The sequence below is a fragment of the Lissotriton vulgaris genome, chromosome 11 (assembly GCF_964263255.1).
Source record: "Lissotriton vulgaris chromosome 11, aLisVul1.2, whole genome shotgun sequence".
Taxonomy (NCBI): domain Eukaryota; kingdom Metazoa; phylum Chordata; class Amphibia; order Caudata; family Salamandridae; genus Lissotriton; species Lissotriton vulgaris.
Window position 1 is genome coordinate 967,560,130 of NC_141699.1, and position 18,275 is coordinate 967,578,404.

Sequence of the window (18,275 nt, forward strand, 5' to 3'; positions counted from 1 at the left end):
ATCTGGGCCTAAACAAACCTTTAGATAGGCTACATCTTATCGTCATCCTGAATTAATGATTTAAAATATTAGGGAGTGATTTATGAGTGTTGTATGCCTGTTTTGTACCATTGAGTGTCATTTTTGTGATGCAGTGCTGGTGGAAAATATTTGCTATGTTAAATAATTAGTACAGCATTAAGTTTTAGATGACTGTTATTTATTTACTGTTTGGTAATAGTGGTTAATAACATTTTATATTATATTTTTTCACAGATTCAACTGCAGATTCTTTCATAGTTTGGAAAATGCCTTCCAGAAGTCGAATACGAAAGGCTAGAAAACGTCAAAGACAGCAGGATGATGTTTTATTGCAGCAGTCCTCTTCCCCAAATACTTGTCAAAACACCAAGAAAGGTCCGGGTAAGAGCACGAAATCATTCTTAAGAAATATTTGTAGTAAAAAAAATTTTGCTCAAAAAAATGTGTCTCTTAACAAAAAGAGAAGTAATTTAAATGGAAAGGAGAGACCCATCACAAATGTTACTGGTAGAGGAAGAGATAACTCTGTGCATGATAGTAGAAGGAAACAACAGTTTAGGGACATTCGACAACGAATGTTCCGTAATAGGATATTAGTTAATTTATTGAAAAATATTAAAAAGAAAGGCCAACAGAAAGCGGCATTTTATAGGAAGAAGAAAAATGTAGAGAAAATTATTGATCATGCTTTTGAAATCAAGCGAAAGTTGTTTATTTTGGTAATCAATAGAATTAGGAAACTAAGCAAGGTAATTTCTGATTTCAAAACAAAAAGTAGATGGAAGAGAGTAGTAAATCGTACTAACTTTTGTGAAGTTTTTTCTGGAGAATGGATGCATAGTTCAAGTTCTGAGGCATTTTTTAATGAGGAGACTTATTTTCAGGATAATGATTTGGTGCATGCAGTTGACATCAGTGGTCGAGCTTATGAAGTGAAGGATGGTTGTCCAGTTGAAAAAGAACAACTTGTGACAACAGAGACAGAAGAGGCGCTAAGTGATGAGGTTTTAGGAAGACGTCCTAAGGGTCCTGTGTACATTTGGAAGTGTAGTTCTATTTGCAGTGTGCGACAGGTTTCCATCAATTTGCTATGTGATTTTATACGGACATTTAATAAGAAAAGTTTGAAGCAGAAAATGAAGTTGTTGCAAGATTTAGATCCTTGCAGAGTGAGACAAATGACAGGTTTGCGTGGTCATTCACTGGCTTGTCTTTCCAGGAGAGTATGCCAGAGTGTTTTTCATCATTTCAGGATGCTAGCAGTGCATCATAATAAAGTGAGAAAATTAGTGAGAATGTTGTATTATGCTAAGAGTCCAGCAATTATGCTTAAACAGTTATGTGCTGCTCTTTTGCATGGTTCTGAAATAGATGTGAAGAATCTTTGTGAAGAAATTGAGTTTTGTTACTTTGGTAGTAAAGATGAGAATGTTCAAATTGACCCTGAAGTAGAGGGTAATGTGGAAGATAATGTACAGGTTTCCAGTACAGATAATTTTCAGAAGGAAATTGCCACGTTTCAGATGAAATCAAGTGAGAGGCCTAATTTCACTTGTGTATGTTGTCGACGCACTTATTATAAGAATCAGACTAAGGTAGTGGATTTATATGCAAAAAGTGAAAGGGAAAATAATAGTGAATGGAAGGATTTAGCCACATACTTGATGGTAGAAAATTATTTTGATTTGGGATCGGATCAACGTGTGTGTACTTATTGTTGTAATAAATTAAACCAAAACCAGATGCCTGCTAGGGCAGTTCATAATAATCTGGAATTGGTTGAGATTCCTTCTGAATTGAAGGATTTAAATACTTATGAATCTATTTTGATTCAAAGTATCCATCCCTTTCAGGCTATTGTAAGAATGGAGCCAAAGACAGGGAAATTGCCTCCAGCAGATTTACAGAGAGGATTAAAGGGAAGAGTTGTTTATTTGCCTCTAGATTTGAACAAAAACATTAACACAATTGGAATAGAAAAAGTGGAAGAGGAACCTCTGGTTATCTTGGTTAATGGGGTTCCGACAAAGAATAAGAAAATATGGCAAGATTTAGTGGATGTTAGGAAAGTCAAAAAGGCAACAGTGTATTTGAAGAAAAATAATAAGTACTATAAGAATGTATATGTTGCAGAAGAGGAAGTAAGTGATGAAGAGGATAGCGATTTGTGTGCTGGCCAAATTGAGAAAGTAGAGGCCTCTAAAAGTGAAGAAATATATGAACATTATAGTGTTCATCCTTTGCATTCCAAGGAAGTGATGGGGAATGCTATTGAGTTGTTTCAAATGAAACAAGCCAAAGGGAGTCCCATTAGTGTTTGGGAGGAAAGTTTGGAAGCTCGGTGTTTCCCACAGCTATTTCCCACAGGTCAAGGAGGAAGATATGATGAGCGACCTCGTGAAATTCCTGCGTCTGAATACCGGACTTTACGATTGTATGCAGAAGATCCTAGGTTTCGGCAATGCATTCCCTATTTGTTTCATCTCCTGTTTGAAAGCGATCTGTCTGGACTGTCATATGCAGTGAACCACATCTTAAAAAGTGGTATACAGATGCGAAACATCTCGGCAAGTGACTTTATGCATAAAGTCAATGTCCAAGACAGTATTTTGGATTCTCACTTAATTAATCTCATGGCGTGTCAGCGTGGTACTAATGAGTACTGGTACCGTCGTCATGGTGACTTAAAATGTATGCTGAGGAACTTAGGAACTCCGACATGGTTCCTCACTCTGAGCTGTGCCGAGTATGGCTGGGATGACTTACTTGAATTTCTACGAGAGGCAAATGGAAATATTGAAAACATTGAATTCAAGACACCTGGAGAACTGTGTTCTTTGGATCCTGTGAATGTATGCAGGTACTTCAATCATAGATTTGAAGCTATGATGTCTTTCATCACAAATAAAAAGAATCCACCTCTTGGAGAGGTGTTGGATTTCTTCTGGAGAAAGGAGTACCAAGCAAGAGGTGCCCCTCATATACATATGTTGCTGTGGATCAAGGATGCACCTAAATTTGGAACAGATCCGGATGACTTAGTGATGAATTTCATCGAACAGTATTCTACGTGTGCTGTTCCAAACGCAACGGAGAAGAAAAGTCTAAGAGAACAAGTTCTACGTTTCCAAAGCCATCGTTGTGGAAAGTACTGTCGTCGTAAATTCAGAAACAAGGACAAGTTCTACACCAAATGTCGTTTCAACTTTCCACGACCGGTGATTTCTAAAGGAAGAGTGAACAGTTTGATGTCTTCGCTGCGACATAATGTGACGAGGAAATCACCCAAGAATACATACAATTTGAAAAGGAACGAAGAGTCCAAGTACATCAATGACTACAACCCAGTGATTTTGTCCATGTGGAATGCCAACATGGATATACAGTTTGTGGCTGACAACTGTATGGCTGTGGCTCGGTATGTGACATCTTACATCACCAAAAAAGAAAAGACCGAACTGAAGGATATGTGGGAGGACATTTCCCATGAAAAGAGCCTCAGCAAGAAGTTGTACAGTTTCAGTCTGAAGATGTTGTCGCATCGAGAAATCGGAGCTTACGAATGTTCTGATCGATTGTCTTCAGCAAGTCTCTATGCCAAATCCAGGAGTCTCGTTTGGGCGAGTCTTGGTCTTGCTGCAACGCGAAATCGAGTTCTAAAACCTGTTCGGGAAATTGAGTATTTGGCAGAAAAGGAACCAAACAGTACCGACATTTTGAAGACCAACATGTTGGATACATATTATCCAAATCGAAGCAGTCACCTTGAGAATATTTGTCTATATGAGGTTCTCCAAAATTATATATTCAAGAGGAACATCAAAGAAGATATTGAGAAAGGAGTGTATGCTGTAATTGGAAGTGAGGGATGCCTGGTCAAGCAAAGAAAATGCCAATTAGTAAACCATCGAAAATTAAGTGGCGAATCTCCAGAAAAAAAGGAGTTTTTCTATTTAGCACTTTTGCAACTTTTCAAGCCTTGGCGTGCAGAAGAGGAACTGCTTGGAGATTTCCTCTGTTACGAAGACTCTTTCAATGCAGCCAAGGAGTCCATAGAATGTCCTGCTTTTTCTAAATATCAAGAAATGCTAACTTTGGAAATTGAGCAGGAAGCAACGATTGCAGCCGAGATTGCCAGAGACAGTTCTCAGGACAGTCAGAGTTCTGTTTCATTGAGTCAAGATCCACTTGGAGGACCTATTATCGAAAATGAAGCTGCCACTGCTATGAATGAAGTAGAAAGAGCCATGGCACATGCTCAGGAGGATTCAGTTAACTTACAAGACTTGGAAAAACAACTCAACGTTGAGCAGAGGAAAATATATGATGAAGTTACCAAGGAAATTGAGCACGGATTAAGTCATGAGAAGAAAGAGTGCTCGTGTACGTCGTTGAAGCCTGTCCGACTGTACGTGAGTGGAGAAGCGGGAACTGGAAAAAGTTTCCTCATTAAAGCAATCTCTTGTTATTTGCAGGAAAGGACTGAGTCATCGCTGTCTTGTGTTGTCACCGCTCCTACTGGACTGGCAGCACATAATATTAAAGGTATTACTTTGCATCGTCTATTGATGCTGCCGGTGGAGCATGACAACAAATTACAATACAACAAGTTATCTGGAGATGCTTGCTGTGAAGTTTCAAGAGTTTTGAGGAAAATGAAACTACTTATCATTGACGAAGTAAGCATGGTTTCCAATGTCATGCTTGCCTTTGTGCATTTGAGAATGCAAGAAGTACTTAAAACTGAATATGATGTCTTATTTGGTGGGAAACACATTATTGTTTTCGGAGATCTTCTACAGCTGACACCAGTAAAAGGTCAACCTGTGTTCAAAATACTCACGCATGAAGATACCAGGAAGTGCCTAGGGAGCATTGGCAACGTCAATATATGGTTAAACTTCAATTATGCAGAACTGCATCAAAATATGCGTCAGGCAAAGGATGAAGATTACAAGAATATTCTACAAGATATTAGAATTGGAAAAGTGACCGAGCATGGGAAAGAAGCTTTAAATGCACGGTTACTGTCAAATTTGTATCCCAAACAAGATATTGTGCCTGAGAATATTTTTCAGAAAATTACTGAGAAGAAATCCGGGATATGTCTCATGCCAACTCTTGCAGAATGTGCCATCTTCAACAACAAAATGTTGAATTTAGAAAAGCAAGAGATTGTGAAACTTGAAGCTATCGACAAATTAGAGCATATGGGATCAACAATTATTTTGTCAGACAATTTGAAATCAAAATTGGATTCATTAGAGAAGACTATATCTAAAACAGCGGGTTTTGAAAAGACTTTGAATGTGTGTTTAAATTGCCGAATTATTTTGAGAAGGAATTTACATGTAGAAAGAGGTCTGGTAAATGGATCAATGGGTAATGTTGTTGATTTTGAGAAATACAGAAATAGAGATGGAATAGAATTTTTAAAAATTAAATTTGATGGCATTGAGGAAGTACAGCAAATTGGTCGTTGTTCTGCTAGGTTTTTGCTTGTTAAAGATTTATATGTTCGCCGTAAACAGTTTCCTGTTTGCTTGGCATATGCGGTGACAATCCATAAATCGCAAGGTTTAAGTGTAGACTGTGCATTGGTGAATATTGGCAGTTCTGTGTTCAAGGAGGGTATGGCATATGTGGCATTGTCACGAGTTAGAACTTTATCGGGATTGTACTTGATTGACTGTGATGTCACAAACATTTGTGCGGATCTAGATTGTGTTAAGGAATACAATAGGTTAAGAAGAGAGTATGCGCCACATTTGCCTCAATATCCTTTGTTTGAGAAACGTGTGGTAGGCCGCAAACGTAGAAATAGCAGTAATAGTAGGGAGGTTGTTGCAAAAAGACTAAAAGTCAATGAACCGAAAATTGTTAGCAGAAAGAAAGTGGATTCTGTTGAAGATGTTGTCGGTTTTCAATTTGAAAACAGTTCTGGTGTCAACTGCTATGCAAATGTAGTGGTTAATGTTCTCTTTTCACTAGAGAGTTTAAAAGAACAGATTCTGTTGAATTCTGAACAAATTTTATGCTGTTTGTTGAATTCTGTTTTCGAGAAATGTAGCAGTGATCGAACAAAAGTAGAAAGTGTGTCTGAAGTTCGTTATCTGTTAGATGAATGTTCAGGTCAAACAGACTTCTCTGAAAATAATCAGCAAGATTGTCAGGAGTTTTTAATGTATATGCTTGATATATTGCAAGTTGAGGGTGTAGATGTAGATCACCTGTTTGGGCTTTCTTATCAATGGCAGCATGACTGCGAGAACTGTATGGTATCAAGTACTACTAGTGTAGACTCAGAAAGATTTATATATTTAACTTTGCCAGACAGTAAATCAGTCTCCTTTAATAAGCTAGTAAATGCAGCGGATCACAACATGGAGTGTAGCCAATGTAAATGTGATATGATGTCAACATTATTTATACGTAGATATGGCCAGTATGTCATTTTAATGATGCAACGATGTAGGCCTGATGGAACAAAATTGTCAACTTTAATAAAAAATTTTGTGGCTTCTCAGCTGTCAATATCAGGGAGGACTTTTGTTACTGTAGCAATTATCTATCACGATGGTCCATCAACAACATCAGGACATTATACAGCTTACTTAAAGTCTGGAAACGGCTGGTCATTCTGTAATGATTCTGTTGTAACGTTCAAAAAAAAATTGCCGTTTGACCTTAAAAATTCTTACCTGGTGTTTTTAAAACCAAAATTTTAAGTAGAGGGAATGTAAGTCTGCAATGCTGTCTCGATTAAAAATTCAACTATATAAACCTAATGCAAGTAAGTCTGCTTCATAGTAAGCAGTATCAGTGTCATAGGAAAAGGAGAACATGACTGACAAAGAAGAGTAAGATATTAGTAGTCCAGGATTGTGAAAATAATCTCAAATATTTTATTTTTGAAAGTTGCGAAAATAGAAAATGTCGGGATTTGATTGGAAGAATTACAAGATTTGCGAATCGCGGCAACATGATTTGGCCTAGTGGAAACATGTGATATAATGAGAGAAGTTTTTTTTCTATGTAACATATTTCACGTATCGATGGAGGTTTTCTTTCAGAAAGTGGCGGGCTGAAAATATTTAAAGCACAACAGAGTGGATGCTGTTTATAGGAGATCCTTCGACGTCATTGAAAGTAAGTTAATTTTAAGAAGTTTTGAAATCAGATTTCTTAGGTTGTATGGGTTTTTTAAACACAGTCATTTTGATTGTGTTTTTTTTTCCCCGCTGTTACATGATGAATACCTTCAAGTCACTGATTTAAGTGAAATTTGATACATTCTGAGAACAGCAAAAATAAACCATTTAACATGTATAATTAATGTTATGCTTTTTGTCCTTATGATATACATTTAGAAATGTGTGGTACATATGGGTAAGGTGAGTTCTGTAAATATCAATTTTAATGCTTAGAGTGCTGTACTTCTGGGTAGTGTTTTTTTTTTATAAAAAAAAGAGGCCTCACCTCAAAGAAAGCTCTTGAAAGCACACATCTTATTTGCATCCTAAAACAATCATTTACAATGTTAGACACAATTTTATTATGACTTTACATCTTTTTTGCGCTGCTATTGCATCACTATTGTGAGACATTAGCAGTGCAAGAAAAACATCATGTTTCAAAATAGGCCTCAGTTCAGCAATATCAAGATACAGTTTCTTTCGAATATATATCTTTAGGATTGTGTAGGGAACGTAGAGAAGCAGAGACTTCTGTAAATGTCAAAGTTGTTGAAAAACTGTTTGTTTTTGAACCTTTTCCCTTGTCTTTTCTAATTTTTAAATACATGTTTTAATATTTTTTGAAATGTTTGTTCTTTGTTTTACAGATTGAAAGTATGAAAAAATATTTAAAAAAGGTAACAAGAATTATAAGGTAAATGTTTTCCACTCTTTTTACCCGCAATGCACTGCTGATGATGTCATTGACAGTATCTCTCATTTACTCTCTCTAGCTGTCTTTCTTTTTACATTATTCTCTGTTTACTTCCCTTATACTAACTCTTCTTTTTTTTTAAAAAAATATTTTTTTTAGTTCGCTTAAAGTTCGCGAACCGGTCAGCGAACTTGAAGCGAACCAAAAGAAATAGAGCTTGCCAGAGTGATAAACATTCTAGCAATTTTGTTTGAAAGGGGAGGTAGTTCTGAAAAGAACTGTTTTTTTTTGTTTTTGTTGTTTTATGTTTTTTTTGTAATTTTTTGAACATTTTTTGATTTTTTTGTATTTTTAGAACTGTTTTATGTTTTTTTTGTGTTTTTTAAGGAGGGGAGACAACAAAAAACAGGCTTTCAAAACGGCTCAACTGGAGCAAAAAAAAAGAAAATTACTTTTTGGGTGCATTAGGGCACTTATGATTTTCATATGCAATGTTCATGAGGTTGACACTCATGTTGCCATATGACAGCATAGCACCACAGTAAATACAAGACAACTTCATGTGCTGGAAGTTAGGTTGGATGTTTGGCACAGTCTCTTGTGCCTCTCTTCCCGTCAAAGACAATGTGGATGTAGATCTTGCCACAGGAGTTGCCGTCGGATTGTCTTCAAGATCCCTCAACTCAGCCCGGCTGTAGTTCAAGGGATGCCACCTGCTCATGTGACGGTGCATTGTATAGTTCCCCATACTGTACTTCTTTTCTGTGCCTCTCGACAATCTGTAGTCACAGATGAGGCAGGTGGCATATTTTGCATTCACTTTCTTGGTTCCAGGAGGGATGGTGAAAAACTGCCAGATGAAACTGGTTTTTCGTTTAGAAACCCGGGGCAACTCATCAACAAATTGTTGTCCCTCTCTCTCCTCTTCTTCTTCTTCCTCATCTTCCTCCTCTCTGTTAGTCATAATTTGACTGGGTGGTCCTCTCTTCTTATGGGGAGGTGGAGGTGGTGGTGGGGGTGCACCAGCTGCAGCAACAATGGAAGCCATTGTGGATCTTCAGATAAATGGTCTTTCTCTCACCAAGATGAAAGTCAGAGTGAGGAAATAAGGAGGGGTTTACTTGATTTGGGGAAAACAAAAGTTCTGAGCCAATGAAAAGTGTTATTTTTAGGTCACATGACCTAGTCATACATCATTTGGAAACCAAAAGTGAAATGAACCAATGAGAAGTTTGATAAACAAGTCACATGACCTGTTCCGCTTACGTTACGCGGCGCGCGCCGCGTCCCAGATCGCTTCCGGTTCGCGGTCCGGAGCACTTCCGGGAGCGCTAACGCGGCGCGTCATTAGACGCATTACGCGATAACGTGATACGTCGCGCTTCCGCGGCGCGTCACTGTTCCGCTAACGTAACGTTGACCGGTTCGCGGACTAGATCGCGGCATCAAGATGAGCTAACGGAAAGCTTCCCGGTTCGCGAACTAGAAGCGAAGAAAAAAAATATTAAAAAAAAAATTATCAATAAACATCTAAATATATTTTGGGATTTAAAGAATAATACATTTTACAGCTACAGATGTTAGCTTTTAAAAAACCAATGAAATTCACTGAAAAAACCATAGGTTATAGACCATATATAGTTAGAAATTTGCATTTAAAAAACCATTGAAATTCAATGAAAAAACCATAGGTTATAGACCATATATAGTTAGGAATTCGCATTTACAAAACCTTATTTTACTCGCATAAAACCATTGAAATTCCATATATAGTTAGTTGCGCTAACTATATATCGCGCACCCGCAATCCACTGCTGATGATGTCACATATTACATCATTCATGACATGGTCAGTGACATCACTGATGACATCACTGATGACATCTCAAATGACATCACTGATGACAACATCCAGTGACTGTATGTTTCTGTGAAGTTAAAATATGTCTTACATATTGAAGAATGAGTGGATGTATAAGTGTCTGGATGAAGGATTTAGTAGGTGCATGACTGACTGTATGAGTGAGTGATTAAATGTGTCTCACTGAGTGCATGGGTTAGTGACTAAACTGTCTTAATTTGTGCATCATTATGTCTGTTGTTCTGTAAACTGTTGCATGTGTTGATAAGTAGCTATATGAGTAACTATATGGGTTATTGATTGGTTACCTTAGTATTTGTATGGGAGACTGAGTGTGTGTGTGGGTGGCTGGGAGGTGTATGACTCTGTGCATAGATGTGTGAGCAGTTGATTCACTAGAGGTATGGTTTCAAAAGTGCATGTGGTAACAGCTGTATGGGCGGTTGACTGTGTGCATGAGTGTATTGGTGAGTGAATGGATATCTCAGTGCTACATGTCAAAGTAAGTACATATGTAAAACACAGTACATGTGAGAGTTGACATATATAAATAACTGTGCATAAGAGCCAGTGAATGTGTGAGTGGCTGTATGGATCATTGTGAACTTGTATCAGGGATTGTATAAGAGAGTAAATATGTGTTAGTATATGTTTGAATAAGTAAAGTTTGTATAACTGTATAGTTGAGGAAATGGAGGTGTGATTGATTCTTTGCATGACTGACTAGGTGTGTGAGTAACTCCATGGATGAGTGACAGTCTGTGAGTGTCTGTTTACACTGATTGTATCTAAGGTTATATTAGAGTCTGAAGAGGTTCATCGTATTATCACATGAATGATATCATCAGTGATGTGATCAGTAATGTCAAATGAGATGTCATCAGTGATGTCATCAGTGATGTCATTTGAGATGTCATCAGTGATGTCATCAGTGATGTCACTGACCATGTCATGAATGATGTAATATGTGACATCATCAGCAGTGGATTGCGGGTGCGCGATATATAGTTAGCGCAACTAACTATATATGGAATTTCAATGGTTTTATGCGAGTAAAATAAGGTTTTGTAAATGCGAATTCCTAACTATATATGGTCTATAACCTATGGTTTTTTCATTGAATATATATATATATATATATATATATATATATACATATATATATATATATATATATTTATTCCAAGCCCTGGTCCTCTGTTTGACGAACCACTTCAATCGAGTGCACACAAAAAGCCATCCAAGGGTGTTAAGGCAATATTCAAAAATGTATTACACGCTTTTGCAGCGAGTTGACAAACGCGTTTCAGCGTTTCCGCCTTCGTAAGTGTCAGTGTTTCGAATATTGCCTTAACCCCCTTGGATGGCTTTTTGTGTGCACCCGATTGAAGTGGTTCGTCAAGCAGAGGACCAGGGTTTAGAATACAGTTGTGCGTCTCACCGCGCGCTGAGGAAGCACCCGTAACTCAGAGGAGCAACGGCTGGTGAACAACCTGTTGGGAATATATATATATATATATATATATATATATATATATATATATATATATATATATATATATATATAAAAATCTAATTATGAGTTTGTTGGACAGTTACCCAATATATATATCACCATCAAGACTAGGCTGTGTAAGTAAAATAATATCGCTGCCAGACCAAATCTCCTAAAGGAACTCTGTCTAACTAGGAGCACAAAAAACAATAATTCAGTTAAAGCTATGCAGAATAACAACATGAATATCTGCTGTTCAGAGATCTCTCTACTTGAATTCCCTCTGGCCATTGATAACCAAATTGGAATGCACAATCAAATTTGGAGACAAATCCTGGAGATACAAAAACAAGGTCTGAGGATGGCTAAGTTTATCATAATCGTTAAAGAAATAATTATATAAGTATCAGGCATTTAAGATCTTAAAGTGCAATTAGGAAAATCGATTTCTGGTTGGTCATTAATTACTAAAGCTCAGGAAAATTCAAGCAGGGATATGAGCCATGACCATTCAAAGGCACTCTGCCAGTATAGGGAAAGCAGTCTGGACTAGCACCCAGCAAAGGTGGCAGCCAATAGAGTCAGCAAAAAAACAAATGTTGAGTTACTCACTCCCCAAAAAGCAAGATCTCTCCAATCTCCGTCATGCAATGTATAATATAATCCTCAAGGTCCGAGGTGACACTTCCTGGGTCACCTCATCTGGTCAGACCACTCAGACCATTGGTCAGTTTGTATAGGGTGATTGACATGCAGTGTGAAGAAGACACACATTATAGCAAAAAGGTGGTGATCATCATGTAAGTTGTCGAACCATCCAGAGTATGTAGCTTTCAACAATGGATCCTTTACAAAAGCACAAGTGAATTCAAATGGAAAGTTTTTCAAGGCAAATGTTCCCAAAGTAACAAAAATTTTGGGAGCAGTCCTAGAATAGGCATGGAAACTCTTTCTATGAAACATAGTTTCACTTCACATAGTAAGTTTATGAAGCCTTATCATGAAAACAAAATTAAGTACAGTAAGGCAAAGTCAGGCTTAAGTTGGATTCAGTTCATGAAATACATCATATAAAATGAGGAAATATATTTTTCATTGAGAGTCTTTCTGGACCTTATATACCTTCTTTCAAATTATTTGCACTCTTAAAGCACTTTAGTTTCATTGAAAGTAGCACATGTAACTATAACATATTATTGCATTTTCAAAGTACCAATGTGTAAATTTATTTCAAAACATAAATTATTAATATCTTTAGTAGTGATTTTAATTATTACATATATGAAGATCATTCTCTGAAAGTTTCAGAGCATTTGGTTTTAGTATAAATGTGCCCTCGCCTCAGCAGATAAGGACCTGCTGCACCAACCCTCGCTGGGACCATCAGAAAGCTGTATTGCCGTTTGTGGGAGCCACTGAAAGAGCCTCTGCCCAGAAAGGAGGTAATGCGAGGATTATTACCAGCTCCTTGCCGGACCCGCTGCGCGGGTCCCGCTGCGTTGTCTGCATCTGTGAGCCATCGTTTTGGGAGCCGCAGGGCTGCGAGCTGACCTGCAGGGACTCAATCTCCCAGGAGTCCCTGCGTGAGGTTGAGACCCGCAACACCTGGGTCGCTCTCCCTGCCTGCCCCGCCCTCGCCTCAGAAGATAAGGACCTGCTGCACCAACCCTCGCTGGGACCATCAGAAAGCTGTATTGCCGTTTGTGGGAGCCACTGAAAGAGCCTCTGCCCAGAAAGGAGGTAACGCGAGGATTTTTACCAGCTCCTTGCCGGACCCGCTGTGCGGGCCCCGCTGCGTTGCCTGCATCTGTGAGCCATCGTTTTGGGAGCCGCAGGGCTGCGAGCTGACCCGCAGGGACTCAATCTCCCAGGAGTCCCTGCGTGAGGTCGAGACCCGCAACACCTGGGTCGCTCTCCCTGTCTGCCCCGCCCCTCACCTTACACCGCCTTATTAGTGACATAGTGCACCGCTGCGCGGGAGCGCCCGGGGCGAAGCCCGGGCAAAGGGCGGGCCGTCTAAGGCCGTCCAAGGTCGAACAAGGACGGGACGGGCCACCCCCTTAACGCTCAATCCTTGGTAACCGACTTTCCCTTCCTCTACTACCACCTCCAAGGATTTCTCTACTAAATCTACTAATCTCATGCCGGATTAGATATCGCCTCTTGTCAAATAGATCCCTGAACAACCATGCCTTCGGACCATGCAAAATCCAGGAACATTACTGTAAACACATCGAGGGGGCCAGTAACAGGAACCATTGATCAATTTTTTAAAAGAAATAGCGGACACTGAAAAGCGCTTATCGATGGACTTGCTAACCGGTAAGCGCTCCTCCTTAGGTTTGATTGGGAATGCCCGCTCTCCACATTTGATCGACTCTGACTCTCAGTCCTCCATTATTCCCTCCTCTAACATTAACTCACTCTCGTTTTTGGGAAATGATGCGAGGGATACAATCACTCATCCACTTAGAAATGAACTAGAACCAGAACAAGAACCGGTTCCTGAAATAACTCTAGTTAGCCCCAACGCATCTAGACTATCTAGCTCCCCAAATCTCTCCATTTCCCCCCCACCTCCCTTAGACCAAACAAACAATCATACCAAGAAACGAAAGCGACAATCTTCCCCTACTGCTTCTAGTACAATCACCATCCTGAACACAACCCCTCCTCCGCCAACACCCCTCCTCCTTAGCACGGCGCAGAATACCCACACCACGACAGGACTACTTCCTGAAATGGAGGCGGAACTTCTCTCCAGAATAGAGGTAATAGTGAAGGCTCTCATGCTTCCTCTTCTGGAGAGAACAAGACTAATAAGCTCCCATTTAGAAAAACTGGGTAAACAACTAGAAGAAAATACTGCGGCCATTCTTAAACTATCCTCACAACCACACAAACACCCAGCACATAACCCCACAGGCCAAAACGCACCTCTACTGGCCCAACCATCAACCAGTAGTGCGTCCCTGAAACCCGGAACCACACAAGGGAAAAAAGCGGTAGCAAAAACCTCAAAAGAAACAACAAAAAAAGAAACCCCAAAACCGTCAAACAGCAATCAGGTAAAAGATGTGGTAAAAGCAACCGTAGAGGGCAAAAACACGATAGGGAAGAACCCTACAGTAAGAACCCCCCCCCGCATCAAACACCACCTCTAACCCCCCGACGAACCCTATACCAACTACTGAGTTGGGCGAACAGTTATCACAGCGCCCATATAGACCCAGACGTAGGATAGTTGATTTACCTCCTGAATCTGCACCTTACACAATCGTAATGGCAGGAGTACCAGAACTAGCAGAAGGGGTCAGAGAATCATACCACACGCTAAAAAATAAATCCATCTATTGGTTGAAGCAGAATAGACCCCTCCCTGCACACGTTAACGGGGTAATTCTGTCGGTCAGGTGGGCTGTTTGGGTGGGGTCTAGGCCGAAAGACAAAAGAGGGGACGTCATAATCATCAATTTTAAGGATCACAGGGCGGTAAGAACTATAGGTGATTGGTATGAGATTACAGGAGGGGACAACATTACAACACACTACGTTAGCTACTTCTACCCACGGGAATTAATTCACAAGCTACCTCACCATCGCATTAGTAGGCAGCGCCCTGAGCGGAGAGAAGTAGGCTATCAATTCACCCAGAATCAGTTTTTAAATCAACTCCAACACCCACCTTATCACCACCCCTACCAAAATAACCCGTTTTACAACAATTACCATCTGATTCTCTCAGGCTACAACATACCTACATTCAACCCCTTCTCAGCCCTGAGCGGCTTAGACGGAATAGATTGACTTGCCAGCAACCAATCTTCACCCACAGAACCTTTCATGACAAAAGAGAATACCCCCCCGGTTGTTACAGTTCTAGACACTCCAACTGAAACCTGCAATAATGTAAGTCAACCTCAACTTACCCAATTGTATGGAACAAGTCCGAGGGAGCATAAAGACTCTAGCATACAGACCGAAACAAATGCGAGGCCCATCAGAACTAATAGGGAACCTATTCCAGAGCCAGATACGGTCACAAGACAAACGGAAGATGGACTAAACACAGGACAGATCCTCACCAGGAGAATAGAAAATATCCAGATAATGTTCTGGAATGTTGCGGGCCTCCGAGAAAAAATGGTGGATGGAACTATATTAGATTTTGTCAAAGACTGTCAAGTTGTGGCCCTTCAGGAAACATGGCTTACGAAAGAAATGCACCTTGTAGGATACAAAACCTATTCCTCAGCAGGGATCGCAGGAACGCATGGAAGAGCCAAAGGAGGGCTGGCAATTTACATATCTAATACTATACCAGGCTTGGAAGTGACAGTAATTAGCTTTGAACCCAACTTCCAAATTTTAAAGCTGGTTTTCAAGACAAAGAGGACAGTAATTCTTGCTAACCTATATGATAATACAGGGGAAAATGATAGGCTAAAAATGCTGGGGGCCCTTTGCAAGAAATTATCTAGTGGCGCGACACTAAGACCAGGGCTGGAACCCGCAAGCATCGTATGGGGAGGTGACTTTAATCACCATCCCTGTACGATGTCAAATTGCGATGTCTGCGGGATCAGAGGTGACTCAGAAGGCCAGATAACCCACTTTAGTCATTCAGCAGTGGGTGATCTATTAAATGAAACATTGTCGAGGTTGGATCTATTTATATTAAATCAAATTACCCCCTCAACCGGGAAACTGGATCCCACCTACCTTGGCAGGGGCCACGAAACAACTGTCGACTACATTCTTACGACAGCATCCCTAGTAAATAGGACCGCAAACTTTAAAACTAAAATTAACACCCTGAGTGACCACTCGGCCTTAGTTTTTGATCTAACCTTAGACCAAGCTCAGCCAATAGTCCAGACTATAATGTCTACCCTCACCCAAAATAATTTACAGCTCACAAAAATAAACGGCTACACCCTGGGGTGGGGAAAGATTGACCCAATTGAGCTGACACATAAAGTGGTAACCAAAGCAGAATTTGCTATATTTAATTGCTTAGACCTTGAGGCTAGTGATGAGAATGTAATATTCCACTTTAAAAAAATATTAGCTAAAGTAAATGAATGCCTTACCAAGGAACAGAAAGGGTCTAAGGAAATAAAGAAAAAAGGTTGGTTTAGTCCAGGTTGTACGGCTGCCCATAAACAATTAAAGAGAGCCCTGTCAAAAACAACAAGAAATCAGAAGATTAGGATCCTGAGGAAACAATACAGGCTAGCGTGTAGAGCGCGTAAAGAGGAACTAAAAAAGGCCCTATGGGATCAGCTGCATGAAAGTTCACTCAATAAAGACAGCGATCTGTTTTGGAAGGTGGTAAAAGCACCGTTCCTGAACGACACAGACGACCATCCTAGCATAGATGTGGCCATTGAGGGACAAACCTGGGTCAATCACTTTGCTAAGATCTTTGGACAAACCCAGTTTGTAGTCCCTATAGATAGAAGTCACTCCCTAAATCAGGATAAAGTATACCCAATTCCATTGGAAATCCAATTACACGAAGTTATCACGGCAGTTAACGCTAGCAAGAGTGGAAAAGCGCCAGGCCCTGATGGGGTCCCGGTCGATTTCTTTAAATTCAAAATAGACCTGTGGGCTCCCATCATAACTAGGGTCTTCAATGCAACAATGCAGCAAGGTCTACTTACCTCTTGGACACAATCTATACTAGTACCCATTTTTAAAAAGGGCAATAGAGAGGAGGTGACTTATTATAGGCCTATTTCCCTACTCGACTCACTGGGGAAAGTACTGGGAAGAGTGATACTCCAGCGTCTGCAGGAGTGGGCAGAGGATACCGGGGCCCTCTCGGATGTCCAGTACGGCTTCCGAGAGGGACTTGGAACAACGGAACAAGCCCTGAACCTGGCCCTTTTGCTGGGAAAATACGTGTCGGCAAAACGCGGGAAGGTCTACATGGTTTATGTCGACCTTTCCGCGGCTTTCGGCTGCGTATCCCATGCAAAACTGTGGGTGTTGCTGTCCGATATGGGAATTGACGAGGCCTTGGTGACTTTTCTCAGGGAACTCTACTTGAACGCCTCCTCCAGGGTGCGTTTCGGAGTACGGGGCGAATTGTCGTAACCATTTTCTGTGGAGCGTGGTGTCAGGCAGGGGTGCGTCCTCGCCCCCTTCCTCTTCTCCCTCTACACAAATGGTCTCGAGGTGGAAATGTTGAGGGGGGGGTTTGGACCTGCCCCGAGTGAAAAAGAGACTGGTGCCCGCGCTCCTGTACGCGGATGACGCGGTGCTTTTAGCACGCACCCCACGAGAGTTCCAAAAATCCCTGAATACCTACGCTAAATTTATGAGCGACCTAGACCTCCACATAAATATAAAAAAAACTTATGTTATGGTGGCCGGACAAGCCAGGAAACAGGGAAAAGCTATCTTCCTAAATAATGAAAAGCTGGAAACCACCTCCCAGTACCCTTACTTAGGGATTATGATAGATGAGAGGCTCACCTGGAGAGCAGCCATAGAAGCGCGCAAACACCAACTGCTGCGCTCTATCGCTGCCCTAATGAAATTTGCTCAAAAACTGGGGAAAAAACCTCCAGTAGAATTACTTAAGATATATAGAGCCAAGTGCCATTCCATCGCACTATACGGGGCGGGCCTATGGGGACACAAAAATACAAATGCCCTCCAGGTAGCAGAAAATATCTTTCTGAGATTCTTGCTCGCGGTCCCAAAAAGAGCCTCCACCTATGCCTGTCATGCAGAACTGGGACTCCCACACATTGAAGATCTGGCTAAAGTTGAACCAGTACTTCTTTGGCGCAGAATATGGGTCTCAACAAAAAACACACTTACCAAAGCTATAATCATGGACTGTATGACTCTAGACAGGGCCGAAAAAATAGACTGGCTTACATATGTAAAGAAACTTTTTGCAGACCTGGGAACGCCGGAGTACTATTACAATCCTGAAACCATCGCCGAAATAACAAAAAAAGAACTGAAGGTAAAAGCACTGAGCTATTT